The sequence below is a fragment of the Crocuta crocuta genome, unplaced genomic scaffold (genome assembly GCF_008692635.1).
Source record: "Crocuta crocuta isolate KB4526 unplaced genomic scaffold, BGI_CrCroc_1.0 scaffold163, whole genome shotgun sequence".
Classification (NCBI taxonomy): domain Eukaryota; kingdom Metazoa; phylum Chordata; class Mammalia; order Carnivora; family Hyaenidae; genus Crocuta; species Crocuta crocuta.
The window spans coordinates 5,041,439-5,066,541 of NW_027529533.1; positions in this window are offsets into that span (position 1 = coordinate 5,041,439).

A 25,103-nucleotide genomic window follows, 5' to 3' on the forward strand; every position below is an offset into this window, starting at 1 on the left:
CTCATACTAAATGAGTGAGAAATGTGAAATAATGAAAGAGAAAAATAAAAAATGAATAAAAAGAATAAAAAATAAAAATAAAAAAATTAAAGAAAGCCAAGTAAAACCAGGGACTGAGAATGATAAACTATCTCATTCACTGCAAAGGGCTACATAAGCTTGCAAATAGCAAGAATGATAAAAGTAAAAGTTTCTAACAAATTAATTACTGATATATATCAGATCTGGTTTTCGTTTTGCAAAAAATAAGAACTAAGTCCAATTTAAAGGGAAAACTCATACATATTTAAATCAGCTTAAAATTTCTATATTTTCCTGAGTAAACTGTTATTATCTAGAATTATGTTGATAATTATTAAACTTCTCATCCCCACGTGGCAATTGAAAAGATCAAGATTTTCCAGGAGTACTACAAATATACCCATATTTTCAATCCCTACCATTGATTCCAGATTGGTCATTGTTTCATGGTACATTTTGATAATTTTAGATTGGCAGGAACAACTTGAAGTATTTAACACAATGGTTTTTCACAGAATGCAAGGTTGGGGTAGTAGATTGGACACTAAATGAATCTATAATTTATTGATTTAAGTATCTATATGAATACTTGTGTTGGAAAAAAAATTTCCCAAGAGACATGACACATATTCAAAAGAGACATTGTAATACAAAAGTAGTCATAATTGTACTGTGCCTCTTAAAGTGGTTGACTCTGGATATAAATCTTTCTCAAAAAACCTATTAGTCTTTTCTATACTGGTTAGACAGACAGTAATAAAATCCCACAGGATATAAATACTAATAGTGCTTTTGATCACTGTGGCTGATAGTTTGAAAAGAACAACATTTTAAAATGGAAGTGGCTTATTTCCTAAAGGAATGAAAATATAATTTGGTCTGTGCTAAATAGGAATCCTTTAGAAGATGCCATATAGGATGTTAGATTGTAGTGGTAAGATGAAATGGTTGTAATCCCAATGCATAATTTAAAAAAGAAAAGAAGCTTCTTCTACATGAAAATATGGCACTTGTTTTATTTTCCAGCATTTGCAAAACTAATACATATGTTCAGCAGAAATACAAGCTAATTTATAGAAGTTAAAAATATATAAAATCACTTAAGTGTGTAATTATCATTATGTAAAAGAAAAAAATAGACTTACGGTGAGGTAAACATAAAATTTTGGGGAAAAAACCACTTAAATGTTTTTAAGAATGTGCCTTTAACTTTTACCGTGAAGATCTTTCTTTGTTGTTGTCCAGTGTAGCATCACTTTAGTATTTAGTGCATACTTTTTTTCTGGCAGTGAGAAATCAGGCTCCCATTACCTTTAACATATTTGCATATTTGACAAATCTTCCTATGAAACTAATTCTTTATAGCTGCCTTTACACCTTCCACTGCATAGATGCCCTCCTCAGCTGCCTTGAACTTGAGGACATCACTATTCTGTGTGAATGCCTTCCTCACCCTGCTTGGGTTCTGATAGCTCTTGCTAGGCCATCTCTGCTGGGGTCTCTGCTCACCCTGCTCAGCTATAATAATTCACATCCTGCCACTTCTCTGTTTAGGTGTTCTCTTCACACTGCCCTAGCTCTGACACCACATGGAAGGCCTACCAACCTCCTTCTTACCCCATTTATTCTGTGACACTGTGTTGGAGTCACCAGGGCTTCTCTCACTGCCCCTGCCAGCTCACACGCTCATGGATGCCTCCTTTTTTTTCACTGTCTCCTTTAATACCTTTAGCACATAATTATTTAATAAAGGAAAGCTACAGAAAAGAGAGGAAGAGCTAAACTCTTGTTTTGGAGTTGATAACTTTCAGTTTAGGGGCACCTGGGTGGCTCAGTCGGTTGAGCATCTGACTTCAGCTCAGGTCAGGATTTTGAGGTTTGTGGGTTCAAGCCCCACATTGGGCTCCCTAGTCTTAGTGAGGAGCCCACTTCGGATTTTCTCTCTCTCTCTCTCTCTCTCTCTCTCTCTAACTGCTACCCTGCTCTCTCTCTCTCTCAAAAATAAAACAAACATTTAAAAAAAAAAAAAAAGAAGTAGATATAAATGCCGAAGCAGGAGGTGTATGTAATAAAACACAGCAAATCAATATTTTCCCTTAATTTCTTTTTCTGGTAGTTTCTGAAAAGGTGGCAATTCTAAAACATAGAGTAAATTTATGCCATTAATAATTTGGTGAAGAGTAGTCAAAACTTTTAGCTGATTCTCCACCATTAGGTTGTGTAGGGGGTTTTAGACATTTGAAATAAGGATCAAGGGAAAAGATATGACCATGAGATGGAGGTAGCACACAGAAGCTTTACTGGGTGATGATACTTTGACAGGTTTATATTTGGGTGAAGTCAGGGGAGGGGGTGGCAAGTCCCTCACACAGGAGTGTCTCCAAAAGCTAGGGTACAGAGATACAAGTATTTCTACTCAGAAGGGGAGAAGGACAAGGAAACTCCTGGGGATGGGGAGAGAAGGTCTGCACCTCTAGGTGATGTTACTCAGCAGTGGGGTGATTCTGGGTCAGACTGCTCAGAAGGGCAGTGGCTCCAAAGAGGTTTTTATAACCACAGAGATTTAATTTATCAAGGGCCAGCGGATGCTAGTTGATGTTTTGTAGGGTTGTAGGGTATGTAAAACACACAGGATCTAAATAGTTAAGAAAACATCTACTTAGGTCAGGCTATTTTAAAAAATAATTGGATGTTGTGACATAATAAGAAATACATACTGGGTCCCTAACCCTGCTTTCTCACAGAGAGTCCTTAAAACGCTGTAATTGCCTGAGTGGTATGGTTGCTAGGAGCATCTTTTGTTCTATTATTATTGAGCCTTTGACCTAGTTCCTGCCACGAAGTTCCTGAAACCTTTGTAGTATCCTGAGTGGTAAGAGATGACAGGAGCATCTTTATATGGAGCACCTAAATCCCTTGGAATTCCTGGGAGATAAGAGTGCCTTTTGTTCTAATTAAGCAACTTTTCATGGATACTTAGTAGCTTCAGGATGGGGCTGGTCACCAGAAACCCCAAATCATGAGTAGAAGCCTGGAACTTTCAGCCCCACCATCAAACTCCAGGAAAGGGAGAAGGTTTGAAAATAGAGTCAATAATTGATCATGCCTACATAATCCATAAAGATGGCCTAATTATGGGGTTTGAAGAACTTCTGGGTTGATGAAAGCATCCTAGAGTGTAGCACACCCCAACTCCATTCAGAAGCTACTGAGCTTGAAACCCTTCCAGACTTTGCCTCGTGTACCTCTTATCTGTGCTATTATTTGGATGCTTTATAATAATCTTTGTAATAAACTAGTAAACCAAAGTAGTGCTTTCCTCACATCTGTGAACTATGATAGCAAATTATCAAATCTGAGGAGAGGGGTGTGAAAACATAATTTACAATTGATTGGTCAGAAGTGCTGATGACACTCTGGGACTTGTGACTTGTGTCTGAAGTGGGGCATTCTTAGGGAGCTGAGCCCTTAACCTGTGAAGTCTGTGCTAACTCCAGGTAGTTATTATCAGAATTAAATTAAATTGTAGGATACACAGTTTGTGTCTGGAGAGTCAGAGAACTGACTGCTAGTATGAAGGAAAACCATACATATATGGTGTCAGACGGGTTTTGTGGGTAGAGAAATGGGTTTTACTCTAATATACGAAAGTTAGAGTCTGGAGCCACTGGGCTTTTGAGTTAATGGGTCTCAGCCTGCAGTGAAGAAATAAACAAGCTAGAGTCCAATAGAGAGTGGCTGACTTTGGTTTACTTACAGAACACTTTGTAAGACCTGTGAGGGCAGGTACCATTTCTGCTTTTGTTCAGTTTTCTTCCTTGTGTGTGGTACATGGTGGATACATAATAATAATTTACTGAATGGGTGAATAATACAAGAGCACTCATTCTTTAAGACTAGAATTTTGCAGGTTATATTATCATCGGCTTTTATCTATTTGTGATCATTTTGGCTACCTTGAAACATAACTTATTCTCCTTAGGGGCAATATACCACAAGGCCTGTTATGGTCTAATACTTATGTCCCTGCCAAATAATATGTTGAAAATCTAAGGCCAAATGAAATTACGGCATTAGAAGGTGGAGCCAGTGGGAAAAAATTAGGTTACAGGGACAAAGCCCTTAGGAATAGGATTAATACCACATAGCTCCCAGAGAGCTAGCTCACCCTTTCTACCACATGTTCATACAATCAGAAATCTACAACTGGCAAGAGGATCCACACATGACCATCCTGCACCCTGATCTTGGACTTCCAGTCTCCAGGCTGTTGACTGTAAGAAATAGATTTCCATTGTTTATAAGTCAGCCAGTATGAGGTATTCTGTTGTAGCAGCAAAGTGAACTAAGACAGAAAATTGGTACTGNGGAAGTGGGGGAGGCATAGAGGCTGGAAGAGTCTGGAGGTACATACTAGAAAAAGACTGCATTGCTATGAATTGACCACTAAAAGCAATTCTGAAGAGGGCTGAAAAGGAGAGGAGAGCTATAGAGAAAGCCTCAGTCCTCCTAGAGAATACCGAAGTGGTCATAAACAGCATGTTGGTAGAAATAGGGATGGCAAAAGTCATTACTTTGAGGTCTCAGATATAAATGAAGAACATGTTGTTGGAAACTGGAGGAAAGACAGTTCTTAAGAGAAAGTGATAAACGGCTTGGCTGAGTTGTGTTCATGTCCAAATATTTTTGGAAGATAGAACTTGCGAGGAATGAAATTGGATATTTGTCTGAGCAAATATCTAAGCAAAGTGTTAAAGGGGTGCCTTGGGTCCTCATTGACTTCTGATAGTAAGATTCAAGAAGAGAGAAAAGATTTAAAATGAGAATTATTAAACAAAAAGGAAGTAGGGTTGAATCACTATGTTGCACACTTGAAAATTAATACAACATTGTTGTCAACTAAACTTCAATAATTTTTTTAAAAGCAAAACTTTAAAATTTGGACACTTTCAGTCTATTCATATCAAAAGGAAGGAAAATCTTGTTTGGGAGAGAACAAGTCAGTGTAGCCAAATTTGATAAGGATATCAGAATGGGTTGGCTATTTTAACAGAAGCTAAGAAAAATGACCTCAAAAATATTTGGAGATCCTCAGGCTGCCTTCCCATCACAGGCTGAGACTAGGGCAGGATCATTTCAAAGAAGGAGCCAATGCTGCCTGGACCAATCTACATTCTGGTGCCATGCTCCTCCATCATTCCAGTGGGCCATGACACAGGTTTTGCTGCATCCAGCAAAACACAAGTAGTATGGCTGCCTCTACCTAGATTTTAAAGGATGGGAAGCCATGGGTGCGCAGCCCAGGCAGAGGGCTGCTTCAGAAATGCCTGTGGCAGGGAGTCTTCACAAGGGTAATGCCAAGCAGAGCCATGGCAAGGGGTAGGGAGAGGGTGGTGGCCCCACAGTCTATAACCATCTGCAGACACAAAGTGCAATCCAGCTAGGGAGAGGTGTATCATGGGCTGTTCCCAGCAAAGCCATGCAAGTGGGGTGCCTGGAGCACTGAGGGACTGACTCTTGCCTCAGTGTGTCCAGAAGGGGCAACTGCAGTCCCAGTGGGTCCAGAAGGTGAGACATGCAGCCAAGGAGGATTATGATTTATTGTTTGTTGTTCATCACACTGGGTTTTAGATTTCCCTTGGGCCTGTTACTCCTTTTTTTCTTTTTGGTTTCTTTCCTTTTGTAGTGGGAATATCTATTCTATGCCTATCCCACCATCGTGTTTGGACCCACATAATGTGTTTTATTTCAAAAATTCACAGCTAGAGTCTCATCTATATCTAATTTATATGATATCCAGATGAGGGTTTTGCCTTAGACTTTTGAGTTGATGGCATGTGAGAAGGGCATTGATTTGGGGGGTCAGGGGCAGAATTCTATGGTCTCAATGTTCGTGTGTCCTTCCAAACTTCATATGTTGAAAACCTATTGTGCAAGATGGCAAGGCCTTACCTAGTCTTAGTCATCAGTTTCAGAAATTTCCACTTGTTCTATAAGAATCAAAGATCTTTCATTTCCCAATGGCACTATCTTCAGATAAAGCAGTGCTATCATGTTCACCAGTATAGATGAGTAAGTGTTGTGGCTACTGGCACCCTGCTCTACGCTGGACATTGTGAAAAGAAAGCATGTGAACCTTGGCAGTTAGCCTTGTGCATGACTTTCTCCTTTTGAGGCATGCTGATGTACTTTTCTTAATGATACCCTATGCACTATTTTTTAATTATTTATTTACATCTATCCTTTCCCCTAGAAAATGAGATCAGGACGCATGTCTTAGTCATTTCTGATTACCTGGTGTTTAGTTTCCTGATAGTTACTGGATGGATGGATGGATGGATGGATGGATGGATGGATGGATGGATGGATAAATAAGTGAAGTCTGCCAGATGAGGCCTTAAGATTGATAAGTTTCTCTTGGATGAGACAAGTGTTTATAGAATTACTTAGTGAGCCTTGACCACAGGATGATTAACATAGGCTATTATTTCATGTAGCTCCATGGCACTGAATAAAATTTCTAGCCTGAAAGCATTATGATGTTATATAATCCTGGTAAAAACTCTACAATAATCAACTACATTTGCCAGAATTCCTTCACTTATCCTGCTAAGCTTCAATGCCACAGCTACTACTAATGCATAGGAGTTTCATCTAGAACAAAAATTTGCCACCCATAGTCATATAAAGGTTACTAAACTTGAATCAGACTTGAGCTTTATTCAGATGATCAGAACTCAAGTTTCTTTCAAGCTAAATCAGTAGTTTCATCAGAAAAGAGGGTGGCTCAAATGTATTGTGTATCAATTTACATGTCAGTAATTACATAATCTAAGTAGATCTCTTTCATTAATAGAAAATCCCTTTAATGGACTATTCTCCTTAAAGAATGAAATGTAGAAATATTCTTATATGCAGTACGTATACCACAATATCATAAAGTATTTAAAATTTTTCTTACATCAAAATTCTACTAAAAATAGTGGCATGACGCCAAGAAATTCACAAAATATCTAATAGATTTTGTGCCTGATCAAAGGAGAAGAAGAAGAAGAAGAAGAAGAAGAAGAAGAAGAAGAAGAAGAAGAAAAGAAAGAAAGAAAGAAAGAAAGAAAGAAGAGAAAAGAAGAGAAAAGAAAGAAGAAGGAAAGAAAAAAACTAGTATTTTTATTGCATAATAAAATCATCTGTAGTGTGAAAAAAAGGTATAAAATAGTAAATTACCAGCGCATTAGCACATGAAAATTAGAGGGAAAGCTATCGGATTTTTTGATAAGACACTGTATGTTTTTACTACTAGTTAAATTTTATTACATTTCTCATAAGACAGTGAAAAATTTATACAATAAGATACACAATAGCTACTACATTCTTAAGCAGTTTTATATATCCAACAAAGTGATAGCTACATTAAAAATTGCAGCAAATGAAAAATATTGCAGCAAGTGTTAAATGAACTGCCTATTTCAAAAACATTTTTTTTTCATTAAAGTATTTATTATCTAATTCAAATTTAAACATCTGGGCATTGAAGTATCCTATTTTAAAAACAAAAATTATATCCTACAGCTGACAGGCACACATGGTATGCAAACCAAGAATGATAACAATATGCATGCTAGGAAATCTACATAGATTTGAATTGGAAAATGAAAGAATTCTTGAGGGGCACCTGACTGGCTCAGTTGGTTAAGCATCTGGCTCATGATTTCAGCTCAGTTCATGATCTCATGGTTTGAAAAATTGAGTCCATGATCTCATGGTTTGCAAAATCTGCACTGACAGCATGGAGTCTGCTTGGGATTGTCTCTCTCCCTCTCTCTCTGCCCTTCCCTTGCTGTGTTCTGTCTCTCTCTGTCTCTCTGTCTGTCTCTCTCTCTCTTTCTCTCCTAAAGTAAATAAACATGAAAAACAATTTATAAAGAAAGAGTTCTTAATATCACCACAGTTCAAAAAATATATGTCACTGAGTTTTGCAAAATCATTCCACTTAAAATGGATATCACCATAAGTGAAAATGCTCCCAGGTAATCCTTGCTAAATGAGCTTACTCATGATCTCTTGATTTCCCCAAAGAATTTGATTTTCATCATTTTATGTTACCTCTTGACATCCAAAATAGTTTGATTCAGCAGCATACTTCCACTTCCATTTGTTTAATATCAACCTAGACAATATTTGAATCCCCACTTTCTAGGCTCTAATTAGGAAGCTATTCCTGGAACTGAACTTGTTTGCTCTTTCTTTGTCTTGATGTTCTAGGAAAACTATATCCACTAAAATGAGGTCTATGAAGTCAAAGCTTTTGAATTCTGTTTATTTCTCTATAACCAGTACCAGAACAGGGTCTCACACAGAATAAGCATTCAATAAATATTTGTTAAATACATCTTCTGAATAAGTTCCTTTCTAATACAAAAAGTTTCAGGACTCTCCATTTCAGTAACACTAGTCCAAATTAGTTTAAGCTAATAAGACATAAGAAAGTAAACACATATATCATTGGGAAGTCCAAAGTTGAAACTACTTTCCAGCACAGCTAGATCCGATTGAAACATGATTATCATGGCTTTCTTTCACTCTCTAGTTCTTTTTCCCTGGATACATTAGCAGGTCGATCGTTATGGCCCCACAGGATATGCACTACCAAATGCTAGAAAACACAGTTCACTTGGGCCATGAAGTGAATGCTAACACGTGAAATAGTGAAGTGTACAACCTACAAAAGCATACAAGGTAATCTAAGATTCCAGACTCATTCTCTCCTTCATCTAGCCGGATAAAAATGGCTGTTAATACTGGCGGTAAACAGCATTAGTCAATATCAGTAGAAAATATTCTGTGTGTGTGTGTGTGTGCGCACATGCTCACGTGCATGCCTAGTGTGGTGTGTCTTAAAATATGATGATAAGATTATTATCCTTAACCACATGCTGTATTGTCCTCAAAGAAATGGGATAACAAATAATGGAATGATGAAATGAGTCATTTTCCCATTCTTGTGGATGTGGTTAATAAGGGGAATGGGAGAAAAGTGATAGGCAACCACAGATAATTGCTGAGTCCAGTGGAAAAGTACTATCTTCTACAAAAGTTATCTGCTCCTGATTCTTAGGGATTGAAGAAAACAGTAAAAGCCCTCCAGTGCAAATCCTTAGGAATGGAACTGCTTAGGGGCGCCTGGGTGGCTCAGCTGGTTAAGCGTCCGACTTCAGCTCAGGTCATGATCTCACAGTTCATGGGTTCAAGCCCCGCATCAGGTCTGTGCTGACAGTAAGGTCAGAGCCTGGAGCCTGTCTTCAGATTCTGTGTCTCCCTCTCTCTCTGACCCTCCCCTGCTCATGCTCTCTCTCTCTCTTTTTCTCTCTCTCTCAGAAATAAATAAAAAACATTAAAAAAATTTTTTTGAAAAAGGAATGGAACTGCTTACTAAATAGACTGAGTAGATATAACAATATATCCCAGGATGCCAGAACCATCATGCTAAATACAAAGTCAATACAATTGGTTGTCTATAAGGAATTGATTAAAAACATATTTGCTGTGTGTGTGTGTGTGTGTGTGTATGTGTGTGTGTGCATGTGTGCATGCGCGCACTGGGCGCATGCATTCATTGAGCACAAGTCTAGTTATCAAAAGGGTATAATAATTGTAAGTATTATTGACAACTTAATTACAAAAAATTGGTGTGGCAATCAAATTATGGATCTAAGGAGAAGAACTAATATGATACTTCTCTCTCTTGTATTCTTACTATTTCCCCCAATTTATCTTTCTCCATTTTATGCTGCTTTTGATTCCTTTTCTTCTCTAACACAACAAATATTCTGAAACATAGTTCAATTTCTGTTCTCAGTTCTCATAGTCTATCATACATTCTTTCCTTGCACTACATGCTCCTCCTTACCCTGTTACTATCTGTTTATTTAATATATATGTTGAGGATCCCCAAACATATAACAGATTAACTCCAAATGCTATCTGACTTACGTCCAATATGTTACTAAGACCCTTCTTTTGCTACTGGTTGTACTCCACATCCTCATCATTTGTTGTCTTAAATATTGAAATGGTTTTTAAATAATCATTTCTTTGTTTCCTGCTTTGAGATTTACATTCCTCCGATCCACTCATGCTGTTGCAAACTAACTTTTCAAAATCAGAGATTAGGTCTTATTACTCCTTGCTCACTGGGCTGGTTCCCTAATGCCTGGAGAATTAATACCTGATTTTTTAATTGTGAAATTCAAGGATTTTCACAGTTTGTGTTTAACTTGTCTTTCTAATTTTTCTTACCACTTTTATCTTATTTGTCCTCTACTCCAGGTTACTAGTCATTTCCTGATTCTACCATGACCGTGGGCAGCCTCTTGGATGGGACTTGATGTGACCCTATGTTAGCATGTGGTCCAAAACCTGAGTCCAGAGGGAATACTCTGGAGATGCAACACACACTCAGTTTGTTTTCAAAGCAGCTATTAGTCCTGTCTATCTCTCTTTAGATTGGCATCAGACCCTGTTAAGCTAAAGAAAGTATTGCAGGCTCTTCAACAGTCTTTTTAAAGCCCCTCTCTCAATAGAGGTGAAAAGAAAAATAACACATCCCTGTGAATAGCTGGGAGTAGGGATTACGCAATGGGAATGTAGGAGGATCGTCCTAGTTTTTCACTCCACAAATCCTTCATTACCATAGTTCATTGAATCTGAAGAGCCATTGATTATAGAATTCTTCAGTAATTTACATTCTGCTGGAGAAGACAATATGCTGCCAAAAAATACATGACATACTATTGGTTTTAAGATATTTCTTGATTTCAGAGATGTCAAACCAACTATCTGTTCTACTTCTTTGGGACATGGATGTTAAGAGTAAGACTCACAGTCCACTCCTCTCTGAAGAAATTCACTTCCATAACTTTCATTTAATCCTTTCTTATCATACCCTGGATGGAATTGGAGGCTTGAAAGTCATCTGATAGTCTTTCCTGGACACCTATTTTTGCTTCAGACAAAAATGTTATTATAACATTATATCACACATACCATTTTACACAGCAACATCTCCTATATCTTTTAAGATTCAGGGAAAATATTTATTTTTCTAGCAAACCTTTAGTTTTTTTTTTTTATTAAAGTTATTTATTTCGAGAGAGAGAAAGAACAACAGTCAAAGAGAGAGGGAGCAAGAGAACAACAATCAGAGAGAGAGAAAGAGAATCCCAAGCAGGGTCTGCACTGTCAGTGCACAGCCTAATGTGAGGCCTGAATCTAGGAACCATGAGATCATGACCTGAGCCTAATGAAATCAAGTCAGATGCTTAACCACCTGAGTCACTCAGGCCCCTAGAAAGCCTCTTCTGATTCTTATGTACCAAATTCTTCTCAGTGCCATGGAGCATAAATCACTTTTTTTTTTTAATAACCAGAGAGCCAATACTCAATGGGAAAAGGATAATCTTTTCAATGAATGTTAGAAAAACTGGATAATCAGTTGTAAAAAAAAAAAAATGAAACTGGACTCCTATCTAATATCACTCACAAAAATTTAGTTAAAATGGATTAAAATTTAAATATAAGACCAAATACATTAACACTCATCTACAACAAAGCATAGGAAAGAACTTCCTGGACGTTGGCCTTGGCAATGATTTTTAAAATATGATACCAAAAGTACAAGCAATCAAAGCAAAAACAAGTGGGAGTACCTCAGACTAAAAAGCATCTGGACAGCAAAAGAAACAACACAATGAAAGACAGTATGTGGAATAGGAGAAAAATTTTGTAAACCATGTATCAGGTAAGGGATTAATATTTAAAATACATAATATACTCATAAAACTCAATACCAAAAAAGCCCACAAACATTATGATTAAAATTGGACAGAAGAAATTAAGTAGACATTTTTTTTTCAAGGCAATCATCCAAATAGTCAACAGGTACATGAAAAGATGCTCAACATCACTAATCATCAGTAAAATGAAAATGAAAATCACAATGAGCTATCATCTCACACATGTTAGAAGATAAGAGATAACAACTGTTAGCAAGGATGCAGAGAAAAGGAAACTCTTCTACATTCTTAATAGAATGTAAATGGATATAGCCACTATGGAAAACAGTATGAAGGTTTCTCAAAAAACAAACAAACAAACAAATCATATGATCCAGCAATCCCACTTCTGGGTATATATCAACAGGAAGTGAAAACAAGATACTGAAAAGATATCTGCACCCCCATATTCATTGAAGCATTATTCAGAATAGTCAAAACATGGAAACAATCTAAGGGTCCACCAACAGATGAATGGACAAAGATGTGGTATACGTGTGTGTGCGAGTGTGTGTGCGTGTGTGTGTGTGTGTGTACACACAATAGGGTATTATTCAGCCATCAGAAAGAAGGAAATTCTGCCATATGTAACAATGTGGATGGAACTTGAGGGTATTGTGCTAAGTGAGATAAGTCAAGCAGAGAAAGACACATACTGTACAATATCACCTATATGTAGAATCAGAGCTTTGTAGAACTTGGAGAAAGAGAGACTAGTATGGGTACCAGGGTTTGGTAGGTGGGGAAACTGGGAAGATGTTTAGGGATACAAACTTGCAACTAGTAGATAAATCTATCCTGGAGATCTAATACGACACTAGTGAAAATTGTCAACAGTATTGTATTGTAAACTTCAAAGATGCTAAAAGGTCACCTGCTTAGCTCAGTCAGTAAAGCGTCTGACTTCAGCACAGGTCATGATCTAGTGGTCTGTGAGTTCGAGCCTCACATCGGGCTCTGTGCTGACAGCTCTGAACCTGGAGTCTCCTTCAGATTCAGTGTCTCCTTCTCTTTTTCTCTCAGCCCCTCCCCCACTTGTGTTCTCTCTCTCTCTCTCTCTCTCTCTCTCTCTCTTTCTCTGTCTCTCTGTCTCTCACTCAAAAATAAATAATTTTTTTAAAGTTGCTAAGAAACTTGATCTTAATTGTTGCCACAAAAAAAAAAGATAATTATATGACAGGACAGCAGTTAGCTTATTCTATGGTGGTAATCATTTTGCAATATTTAAGTGTATAGGTCAATCAATACACTGTACCCCCTAAACTTTTACAATGTTATATGTCAAATGTATCTCAAACTTTAAACAAATTTTTTAATGTTTCATTCATTTCTGAGAGAGAGAGAAAGAGAAAGACAGCGTGAGCAGAGGAGTGTCAGAGAGAGAGGGAGATATAGAATGTGAAGCAGGCTCCAGGCTCTGAGCTGGCTGTCAGCACAGAGCCCAACGCGGGTCAACCCAGAAACCGTGAGATCATGACCTGAGCTGAAGTCGGACACTTAACCGACTGAGTCACCCAGGTGCCCCTCAATTTTAAAAAACTTATTACAAAGCATATTACTAACTGTGGTTGTTGTTCCTATCAGCCAGTCTATTTTTGTGTTTCTAGTGTCTAGGCTACTGCCTGGAACATAGGCTCTTTATCTGTTGAAAAAGTGAATGTATCAAAAGTTATAAAATAGGAAGCCATCCTCCTTCTTCAGACATGACCCAGCACAGTTTAAGTACTTTCATGTGATCCTTACACATCTAATATCTAGTCTTTCAATGGTCAGACTAAAAAAATGATTTTATTAATACATTTTGAAGTAACTGGGCTTTGTGACAACAGAGAGGCCAAATTACATATGAAACACTGATTTTCATTCTTTTTAAAAATTTTTTAATGTTTTATTTATTTCTAAGAGAGAGACAGACACAGTGTGAGCAGGGAAGGGTCAGAGAGAGAAGGAGATACAGAATCAGAAAAAGGCTCCAGGCTCTGAGCTAGCCATCAGCACAGAGCCTGACACAGGGCTGGAATCCACGAACCCTGTGATCATGACCTGAACCGAAGTCAGATGCTTAAACGACTGAGCCACCCAGGCACCCCTAATTTTCATTCTTAAAATGTATTAGTTTATGCTGTTAAGTATAACTGCCAAGTGAATAAAACCTTCATGTATCATTGCCCAATCACTACAAGGGAAATGAACTTAAAACCAGAGGCTGTTTGCTAAGCATGTGTACTGTGAAAAATCATAACCGAGGTTGTAACAATAGGTCATCATATAGAAGGGTGATAAACTCTCTGGCTAAATTTGTCAAGAGGATAATGATAATGATGTTATAAGTCGGACAAGACATTTTCTATTCTGAATCTTGATGTAGAAATATTATCACTGCTAACTAGATTTTTCTTATGCAGGTTAGTGGTCCTTTGCTTTGTCAAAATAACAATTACCTGATTTATGTAGCCAACAGTTCTGTTGGTTCAAGTGTTTTCAGAAATTCCCAGATTGAATAAAGATAACAAAACGGTCTCATTAAGAATGGATTTAAAGATTGTCCTTTGAATGTGATGACGCTGCAAATCATAAATATCTTTATGTGCTGATTTTTATGGTTTTAAAGGAAAATTTTTGCCTTAATATTTTTTTATCCTAATTGTAAGGATACATAAGAATTTCAATGCAGGAAACTTTTAAATTCTGCTCTGCAAAGGAGAAAGAAAATGATTTACAATGTTAAGACAGCGTGGCAATATAATTATTATGGGGTAAAATGACTAAGTACATATTTAGACTAGGTAATAGAATATATTTCTATATATTTCTATATGATCCAATTTATTGGATCATAGAATAATTTCTCTTGGGAATTTCTGTGGAAAAAATGAGTTTATTTGCAGTATTGATTTTCTTCCTCCCTAAGCAAGTGACTCATTGAATTCTATATTAAGAAAGAAGTAATCCAAGAAAAAGCTGTGATAAATCTAAAATTTGACTGCATCTATTATAAGAGTAAAATGATTCACTAGAGAATAAGGTAGACTATGATAAAAAATTTTGGCCTAGTTTAGTTACACACACTCCAATTTTTATCCCATAATCAACCAGATAGCCAAGGTAGCTAGCTTTATATTTGTTTTCCCGAGTACATATTCATTTTAACTTTCAAAAAAGTGTCAAAACTAAAAGCATAAAGAAATACTATCAACAGAATTCCCTGGATAGTTGACTTGTTTTGAAATTTTAGCACATGTCAAGTCATCAAATTAAGTTGTGATAGTCTTACCAAAGACAGCTATCATGTAATGCATGACCTTTTCTCTCCCAGATAAAAATGTAGCAATTTTTCATTTAATTAGTTTTATAATATATATATACAATGCATTTTAGATTCACATTACTTGTAAAAACTATTCTGAAAATAAAATGAGATCACTGCTGAGGTTTTAGAGAAGGAAACTGTTTAATGTATGTCCTAAGTTAAAACTAACCATATGCTTCCAGCTAGAAAACATCTGTGGTCACAGCTAGATCTAATCCATTGGGTTATATTCCCCATATGGATAGTGAAATATCTTTTAATTTCCTCTGCATGAATTCTTTCTACTACTCTTACATTACAGATTTTTTTTCTTAAATGACACTAATTAAACAGATTTTTTTTAAAAAGTTTCCACTATTTGGCTTTAAATGAAATTTCAGGAGAAAAGATATTATTGAAAAATGGTAGAATTTATATTAATAAACTGTCTTAACCTTAACATCTCTTTCTCTTCTTTCCTCAATGTTTTCATCGTAAAATATTACTGTTATTACTTCCCAGTGAAATACAATTTCTTCCACAAATGTTGTTGTTTTCCAAAAATATATTATTATTTCTAAAGATAAAAGGGGTAAAAGATGAAAGAAAGACTCCATAATCTTGTTGGGTAAAAATATAGATGTATCTCGTATAGGTATCACCAGTGAACTTGGTTCCTTTTATTGTGATGTAAAGATTTTTAAGCCAATTTTCTCTTTCTGTCCTTAGAGTCACTATCTATAAATGAAATGGCCAATAGTCACAATATTTTACTATGACTACAGGGGCTTTGTATTTCATAAAAATCACATCTTCTTGAAGGTCCACAACTAATCTGTTTTAATACAATACACCACTGACATTTGTGGTCAGTTAAAAAGAAGTATATCTATTTCCAAAATGTTACACCTTATTAAAATAGATATCTTTTTATGTATCTCATTTATATTTCTTGTCTATGACAAAACTATTTAGTTGTCAGATTCATAGTATAGACAAATAATTGTAAGATACCGTTTAGATTTTGAGACCAGTTAATTTAGTTCATTTTTGTATTTTTGTTCTCTTACTCTAAAAATGTTTTATCTATATTGTTATTTGAGGTGGAAAATTCTCAATTGTAGACTTTAAAATATGCAAGAAAATGCTGATTAAAAATCATTAGGATTCTTTGGATTTCTATTCTATTAGACAGGTATTGCTGAAATAAAAATAAAACAGAGACCTAAAATCTAAAACTGCTATTAAAAGTTGTTCAGTCAATATGTAAAGATTTTAAAATAAGTTAAAGGGAGAAAAAGTTAAGCAGGACATTTTGTAATCATGAATAAGAAATGAAGTACTTATTTTAATGATTATTTTTGAGACAGAGACAGAGTATGAGCAGGGGAGAGACAGAGAGAGAGAGAGAGAGAGAGAGAGAGAAGGAGACAGAATCTAAAGTAGAATCCAGGCTCTGAGCTGTCAGCACAGAGCCTGATGCAGGGCTCAAACCCACAAACCGTAAGATCATGACCTGAGGTGAAGTTGGACACTTAACAAACTGAGCCACCCAGGTACCGCAAGAAATAAGGTTATTTGATGCAATTTTTAATAAGCATGTATTCAGATCTTTTGTTTACTGACATATAAGCTACATAAAGTCATCTCTCAAATTTGTTAATTATAAACCAAAATAGGTTTAGATTCAGCACCACAAAGATTGCCATTACTACTTTGATCCTAAAGCAGGCCCTCTTGTTTCCTACTATTTGTTTCAGCACTTGGAAAAATTTCAATACAAGAAAAATGTCAGTCTGGTCTCATGCTCTGTATCTTCCAGGGAAATAATGCTGTTGATAGACCATGACATTTTATTCAAACACTTAAATTTTCTTTTTCACATTGTTTGATTCTTTCGGATAGCAATACAGAATAATGGTCATATAAAATGAAGAAGTTTTATGTCTACTTGAAAATGACATTTAACTTTGTAAAAGAGCTAAACTATATATAAACTTTTAAAGGCATTTCCTAAACAAAGTGCCTACCTTACAGAAGTCACTCAAAAGGTTTAAATGAATGAATAAATGAAGGAATACAATTTCTATCTATGCTTTTCTAACATTTGCATACAGTGTTGTGTTGGGGGTCCCCAAGACCACCCCCAAGTTCAATGATTCACTTGGAGGACTTACAGGACACAGCATAGATACAATCTTGTTCATGACTGTAGTTTATTAGAGTGAAAGGATTCAAAGCTAAATTAGCAAAGGGAAAAGATGCATGGGGTGAAGTCTGGAGGAAATCAGGCATAAGCATACAAGAGTCCCCTCCCAATGAAGTCACACTGGATGAGCCTAATTCTTCTATTAGTTAGCTGTGACAACATACATATAGTGTTGTCTAGAAGGGAGGCCTCTTGAACCTAGTATTCTAGGAATTTTATTGGGAGTTGTTCACATGATTGACCATAATCACTGAAATTAATCATAATTTCATAACCACAACCATAGAAAGAAAGCAGATGCATAGCATAAATTGCATTGCACAGGTTAGGTACAATGGGCTACTCTTGTCATTCAGCAAAATTTTATGTCACTGTGGGAAACTTTCTCAGCCAAATTTCTAGACCACAGCTGAGGGCCAATCTGATAATCAGGCCTTTCTAAGGATAGCAGTGACAGGCCTGCTACGCTGTTCTCCATACTTGGGTGAAAAAGGAAAAGCAGACATCAGCATCTGTTTTAGACATTTCATAATGAACATTGTTATGATTTCGCTATCAAGGAAGAAAATTAAAACCCAATACTAAGTTTAGGGTCAGATAGTAGGTGTGCTAGATAACTTCCACTTTCTTTTCCAGATTCATCCTCCTCTTTGTGACTCAGGCATCAATGGACAATATCAACCAGGCCTCTACCATTTAGCTTCCACTTGGGTTTGGCAATTGGGAGGCACAGCAAAAGACTGAATGACAGGAGGGGAGTGAGTTTGTGAAATTTATGAATATTGTATCAAGTCCACAGGACTTCTGCCAGGGCCCTGACTGATAGGAGGCAATAATCGCTCCAGGACAAGCTCTCAGATGGAGATTCTGGGAGCCTTCTTGGGAACCATATAAGCAGCTTCCTTTCTGAGAGATAATGGCATGTCTGTAAACCATGCCACATAGTGCGACCATTATTGCTCAAATTATCACTAGTGGTGCATAAACTAGCATACACAGGGAGGGCAAAGTACTAGAAGATAAGTAGCTAGGGCAGTCAGTCACTATGGTGACAAAAATGACTATAAGTATTACAGCTTCTGCTGAAAGCCCTAGAGAAGAAGCCCTAGGAAGAGGGAGACAGTTAAGGCCGTAAATATCCAACACAGAACACAAATGGAAAATCAGAAAACTTTGAAAGTAGCTTTAAAGAAGTACCCCATATCCTACTGCAATAGGGCATCGAGAACTGAATATTACACTCACGTCTTGATTCTAAGAGTTACGCAGTTGCAGCACTAATTAAATGCTCAACCATTACAGGATTTTAAGTGAAAGGAGTGGAGGTTTATGACATATGTCTGATTCTGACATGATAGGAGACATAATGAGGCTGAAAACTGCGCTTTCAAATCCCCTGAACTTCTGCTGGTAGAAGCAGCTGTTATCCACACCCACGCTATTGAAAACACCAGCCTTCTCCTGTATAAGCCTTTTAATATTCTAAATGTATGTAATTTGCCACATATGGAGGTTCACACTCACGATTGTGCAATGTCTGCTGTCCCTTTCTTTCAGTGGACAGACATGACTAGTGGACGGCCGTGACTAATTATCTTACGATATCTCATTCTATCCTTTTGGCAGGGAATACGCAGTCCTTTTGTCAAACTCAAATTTTAGACCAAGATTTTTCTATAACCATGTACAAAATAGGAGCCAATAGAGATTTGGGGAGGGGATGGACATAAATACAAGGTTTTTGTTGACTATATTTCTTGAGCTTGAGTTATCTATGTTTTTAGTTTCATAGAACTCATGGTATCTCTTTCCTCCTGGGCACTGTGAAAATGCCGTCTCTCAGTGACTTATTTCCTGGAAGTGTTATCTACAAAGTTAGCACTGTGGTATTCTGTTCTTTGCTTCTCTCAGACATGTTTGTGCCCCTGGCCAGCTTCTAGTGTGTTCTGAAGGAGCTGTATTTTATCTCAATTCTTTTTGACAGAGAGATTAAGTTCCACATTGGTTTTAACCTCTTAAGAATCCTCCTATGGTACAGAAACATGAATGCCATGTGACTTTCTGTGTAACACCATTAAAAACTCTCTTGCACTGTAGCACACTGAGATTTGACTCTGCAATCTCTGTCTTATTGACTTATTTTCCCTTACATTGGGCAAAATGTTTCCCTTTTAGACTTTACAACTCCTTGAAAGTATCAAGGACACAAATGAATATTCACTGGACTGTTTCCTCACTCTGACATGAGTTGGATTTCATGTATTCTAGGTACCAGAGGACCATCTTCTCTTAAGGATAGTGCTCATAAAAATTTAACATAAACCAGAATCACTAGGGGACCTGTTGAAATAAAGATTTCTGGGCCACACTCCCAGAGATTTTGTTTCAATAAGTGTGTGTGTTTACGTCTGAGAATTTGGGCCTCTATCAAGTTCTTTGATGATGCCAATGTTTTTGGTCAGGGATCTCACTTGGAGAGTAGTTGCTCTAGAATGATGCCTCACTTCAGCCTAAATAACCTTATTAGAATCTGTTCTGCCAGGTAAAAGTGAGTTTCAAAATTAAAATAGAGTCCTAGTATCTTTTTTAAAAATATTTATTTATTTTTGAGAGAGACAGAGGGCAAGCAGGAGGGAAGCAGAGAGACAGACAGACAGACAGAACAAAAAGCAGGCTCCAGGCTCTGAGGTGTCAGTTCAGAACCCAAGCCCACAAACAGTGAGATCATGACCTGGATGGATGGATGTTTAACTGACTGAGCCACCCAGGTGCCCCAAGAACATACTGTTTTTTTACAAGGCCAGATTTGTAGAGACTCTTTTTAAATAGACACAATAGTAATGAGGAAATAATTAGGAAAGTATTTTAAAAGAATGAGATATAAATACCTTAATTCCTACCTGGGCAAAAAAGGGTTCATAAATCTCAACTCCTTTATCAGATCCTTGTAGTAACACCTCCTGACCACGTCTCCAGCTGTACTGAACAGGTGGATTGGAACTGGCAATACACCAGAGGATTCTCTCATAGTAAAATTGTTCTTTAGCTAAAAGAGATCATGGCCCAAGATGAAGATGGATGCCCAACCTTCTGAGCCACCCAAGTACCACAAAACAGGGTCCTGTCATCTTTACATGAAGGTATAGTTCAACTTGTGCTAAATATTTTTCAAATCTGAAAATTGGTCCTGGGAGTGCTATCATGCCATCGGTGGTCTCCTGAGGCATAACAAAGGATGAAATGTCCTGGATATGTTGGAGAATTTTTATTCTCTGTAATCATTCAGTTACTTCTATTTCTCAGTAAGACAGTCCCAAAGTGCTTAAAGTGCTTTTTCATCTAAAAGGGGCCATGGTCAATGTCCCCCACCCAAATGGGCCACATTGGTGTACTGATGATTATTGTATTTTATTTATTTATTTTTTAATGTTTTATTTATTTCTAGAGAGAGAGAGAGAGAGAGACAGCATGAGCAGGGGAGGGTCAGAGAGAGAGAGTCACAGACTGAAACAGGCTCCAGGCTCTGAGCTGGCAGTCAGCACATAGCCTGACGCGGGGCTCGAACCCACTAACCGCGAGATCATAACCTAAGCGAAAGTCGGACACTTAGCCGACTAAGCCACCCAGGCGCCCCTGATGATTATTCTAAATAAAAGTTACTTAAGACATAGACTGTGCAAGAAGGGCACTGGGACCCCTCTCTGTCCCTTCCCCTGTGAAGGGAAACCTTCAGGTACCAGGAGATAAAGAGATTTTCTTATTACCAGAGATAAGGTATGTAGAGCTAAGAAGGCTCTATAAACAAACCTTGTTACTTTTCAGGGATCAGATTGTGATAATCATGATTCATAGCTAATCAAAACTAGGAAACACACGTTTTCTTTGTTCTGTCAATTCCTCACAGGTTTATTGTCTCTTTGCCTTAAACATATAAAAACTGCCTACCTTGATCATTTCTTTGGGTTTCAATTTTAGTATCAGGCTTCTACGTGCATATAAACTTCAGTTAAACAAAGTTAAAATTTGTTTTTTTTTCCTTCCTATTAGTCTGTCTCGTCATTTTAATTCTTAGACCAGCAAGAAGGGACTTGAAGGATAGAATAAAAATTTTCCTCTTCAACAAATTCAAAAGAAGCTTGTGGAAAGTATATTTGAGGTGAGATATAGTGACAATTGTGACACAAGCTGTGGAAAGTTCAGCAATGCAATGTTTAGAGCAAGTGAGAACGAACATTTGCTTTTTGTTGATGTGGATGTTTTGCGTAGCAGAGCAAAGGCTACAGATATTCCAAATATACAACCATGGATATTTGAAAATGGCAGGATGAAAAGATCTCCGTCTCTCAAGAGGTTGAAAGAAATGAGACAGTTAAGAAAATATAAACAGAATCAGACACTGCTAACACCGGGTTTAAAACAATCTTTACCTGGGCCATTCTTGCTGTTAAACTATATATCTTCTAATGCATTCAATCTGCACCAAAGAAAGCGTCTTTTGTTTCAACCTGCAAGGGAGAAAAGATAAGATATACTGGGATATTTATGGAATTTTGAGAATCATGGACTAGAACACTGTGTTTTTAAAATTGACTGCACACTCAAATAAACTGAAATAGAAAACTCCCATGGCCAGGATGCACCTCAAATCAATCCAATCTGAATCTCCATGAATGGGAACCAGACATTCATTTTTTTTTTTTTTTTTTTTTTTTTGGTTAATGTCCCAAGTGATTCTACTATATAGCCAAGGCTAAGAACAAAACTGACTAAATATGCAAAATTAGCCCTTGCCAAAATGAGCAACAATACTGGCATGGTCTTCTATTTTTTTCATGAAATTTGGTTTCAACCGTTTGGGATATTTGTAGTAAGATAAAGAATTTAAAAAGCAAAGATATTTACATTACAACAGATTTGTAAGTAGGAAAGTTAGAGATAAAGCTAAAGTGATTATACCTGGGACTTCTATTTAAAAGGCTTTTCCCTTGTCTTTCTGGAAGAACTTGCTCAAATCAGCTTTTAATCCTTCAATTTGAACTCTTTTGCCTATCAGCCTAGAGTTGATACATTTATTTTAGTTGAAACTGGCTTTTCAAGACACTGAAAACTGACACATTTGAAAACACTTAACTAGCCAATCCCAAGTATCACATTCCTATATAACTCTTAAAAGCAATATCTAGAATTGCATCTGTTTCCTGTAATGTGTGTGTGTGTGTGTGTGTGTGTTTTACAATGAAAATTTACTGTTCAAGAACTGGGAAAATGTATCTGTACAACACTTTTTTTTCAACCAGTTGTAAATATGACTGTTTTACTTTGTTCTCCTTTGTTCTAATGATGAGAAAGTTACAAACATGTGCTTTTGGAAATACTCAAATCTGATTATCTAAACCCCAAATATTTTTTTGCTATTACAAACCATGGGGTGGGTCATTTCTTTTATGTATTTTGTAACAAATATCTATTGGATATTCACTCTGTGCAAGGCACCATGCCAAACATTACAGAATATTAGAAATGATCCAGACACATTGTCATCTTTCATTTAGAGAAAGATGTATAGGAAAATGGTTTAAACTTTTTTAATGTTTATTAATTTTTGAGAGAGGGAGAGAGAGAGACAGAACACAAAATGGAGAGGGGCAGAGAGAGATGGAGACACAGAATTTGAAGCATTCTCCAGGCTCAGAACTGTCAGCACAGAGCTTGATGCCAGGCTTGAACTCATGGACTGTGAAATCATGAGCTGAGAGCCAAGATTTTAGATGCTTAGCCAACTGAGCCACCCAGGCACCCCAGGAAAATGGTTTTTAACTGCAAAATTCTACAGAATCCAAAGAAATTTTTTCTTTCTCTCTCTGAGCAGTCATTTGCCAGTAATATTACAGATGGTGCTTGTTGCTCATTTATTGGGAAAAAGACTGGGATTTAGAATGCATATTTAGAAGTAATTATAATTCAAATATTCCCTTGTACTAAAGATTGATGTTAAGCTACCTAAGGCAAAATTATCTGAGTGAATAACCTACTTTTACAAAGGTATAATTTAAGGCTCACAATGTAAAGTGCCTTTAAGATTGTATTGATAAACTGAATGGAAACAGAGCTAAAGGGAGTAGTGTGGACAGTGGCAAACTAAAGCCACATGCTGTTCTATGAAAATATATATCCCATCTCCCTTCTCGTTTTTCTGAATAAGTAATAAGATAGACATCCATAGAAAATATACTAATTTGAAAAACACTTTATAGATCAAACAATAGCCACTGAATGACAGAAGGAACTTAGCAGGTTGATGCAGGCATTTGCGATCAATGTACTTTTAGAACTGATCTGTGAATAGCTAGCGTGTGCTCAGAACTTGAAGCATCCTTGAAGCATACTAAGCACTAAGTACTCATTAACTGGTTGATTCAATCAATCTGTGTTTCCCTCTAATGGAGGAAAAAATAAAATCCACTTTGGAATCTCTGTGAATCAGAGATCAGTATGTGGTGGTACACTGGTCGCTTCCTTCACTGACATCAAACGTGACCTATTATCCTTCTAGTTTGTCCTTCCTCCACTTTAGGAGGATAGAAAGACATTGTCATATAAAGGACTATATCAACTTTCACAGTAACCTCACATACCTATAATAAGCAGTAAGTACATTGGTCAAACCGTCTGTATTTAGAAAAAGCTATGTGTAAACTAAGAATACAATAAAATGATTTTAATGTAATACAGTTATCTCAAGCAAGGAGCCAACTTAAATTTTATGTTTAAAACTTTAGAATCATATCCATAAAAATTAAAACAATGGAAATAATGTCCACCAATAATATTTAAATTTGTTCTGGAAATATTAGCCTATAAATAACGCAAAAAGAAATGAGATTAGTCAAAATCAGAAAATAAATGTAAAACATCTCCTTAACCTATGATTATTTACCTGGAAACCTCATGAAAATAAAATAAAAACCTGTTTAAATTACTAAGAATTCATTATACCAGCAATAACTAGTTGAGAAATGTAATACAAAACTATTTCATTTATTAAATCATGAGTACCACATGATAAACTACAGAGGAACCATGCAGGATCTATATGAAGAAAAATGCTAAATTTCATAAGAAGCCTAAAAGAAATCATCATATATAGAAAGTCATAAATTCAATATTCAATCAATATTGAAAGTTACATACTGTATTCTCTAATGAATTCATACATTGTATCCAACAAAATTCCAATGCGTTTGTGGGAGAGTTGATTAGCAAAATAATTCTGAGGTTTGAACATGTCCATGAACATGAGGGTGAAAAAAAAGTAGAGGGTGCAGATATCTCTTAGATATACTGATTTCATTTCCTTTGGATATATACCCACTGGTAGGATTGCTGGATCATATGGTAGTTCTACTCTTAATTTTTTGAGGAAACACCATACTTGAGTTAAATTGTTCCTACTTATTGATTCTGAACTTTCTGTCTCATTGGTTTGTTTCTGTATCAGATCCAATATTGTTTTGTCTTTTGTAGTTTCTCTTGTGTGCTCTCATATAGCAGTTTTGTCCTCGTTGTAGGCATCCATGTTGAGAAATCTATCCATTTCCGTGACTGGTCACATAGTAGGAGAAAGAGTAAAAATTATGGCTCTTGCTGTCTGAGGCAGCAAGTTATTTTGCCTAGATTTCTCTAGAGTTTGGATGAATATTCTCCATATCATTTGCAAAAGTATTAATCATAAATAAAAGGCCTAATATGATAT